Raw genomic sequence first — 1,299 nt, forward strand, 5'->3', positions numbered from 1 at the left:
AAGCCTCAAGATCATTAAAAGAAAAATAATTATTGTTAAAAAATGTCTTCAAGTTGTCAGCATACATTTTTGCCTGGGTTTACTAGTCATTTTTGTGTTTTTACAATGTCGAGTTTTAACACAAAGGTTATGAAACCAGAAACTAATCCAAAACAAAATGATATGCATTTATGTAACTTTGTTGTTTTTTTTGTTTTGGTTTGGTTTTTTTTGAGACGGAGCCTCAAGCTATCCCCCTGGGTAGAGTACCACGGCATCACAGCTCACAGCAACCTCCAATTCCTGGGCTCAAGCGAGTCTCCTGCCTCACGGCCTCCCAAGTAGCTGGGACCACAAGCTATCCCCCTGGGTAGAGTACCACGGCATCACAGCTCACAGCAACCTCCAACTCCTGGGCTCAAGCAAGTCTCCTGCCTCAGCAGGAGAATCCTGGGGATTTGAACCCGCCACCTTAGGTGTATGTGGCTGGCACCTTAGCTGCTTGAGCCATAGGCGCCGAGCCCATTTATGTAACTTTGGATAAGTAAGACTAATTTAATATTGCTGATTTAATAAAATCAGCTAAATATTTTGAGTTATTGGGAAAAAGACTTGTGTTTAGTTTAAAGATTCTTAAGATGAAAATCTAATATTCATAGGCTATAAAATAGTTAAGGGAAGAATAACTTAAAATGATAACCAAGATCTAAGTAAACTGCTAAAATAAATACATAAATATAAATGAAATAAATGTTTGTGACAGACAATTAAAAATTTCTTCCTTCTCAGGTTTTCACTAAGATTTAGGTTACTGGAAGTTAACAATTGGTGGTTAATATATATGATTCTGTATATAAAGTGTACCAAAAGTAAGATATCTCACTATGTCGCCCTCAGTAGAGTGCCTTGGTGTCACAGCTCACAGAAACTTCAAACTCTTGAGCTTAAGTAATTCTCTTGCCTCAGCCTCCCAAGTATATAGGACTACAGGTGCCCATCACAAAGCCTGCCTATTTTTAGAGACAGGGTCTGGCTCAGGCTGATTTTCAACCTGTGACCTCAGGCAATCCACCCACCTCAGCCTCCCAGAGTGCTAGGATTATAAGCATGAGCCACTGCACCTGGCCACAGTAAAATGTACTTTTTGAGAAAAGAAATTTAAAATTATAAGAAGAAACATAAAAGGTATTCTTTATTAAGAAAGAAAAAAATGATTTTGTCTAATTCAAAAGTTATTTATAGTTTGATTCAAAATAGAGAGTTTAGGTTTGGTGCCTGTGGCTCAAGTGGCTAAGGAGCCAGCCACATACACCTAAGGTG

The sequence above is a fragment of the Otolemur garnettii genome, unplaced genomic scaffold (assembly GCF_000181295.1).
Source record: "Otolemur garnettii isolate 467f Iridium unplaced genomic scaffold, OtoGar3 scaffold00079, whole genome shotgun sequence".
NCBI lineage: Eukaryota > Metazoa > Chordata > Mammalia > Primates > Galagidae > Otolemur > Otolemur garnettii.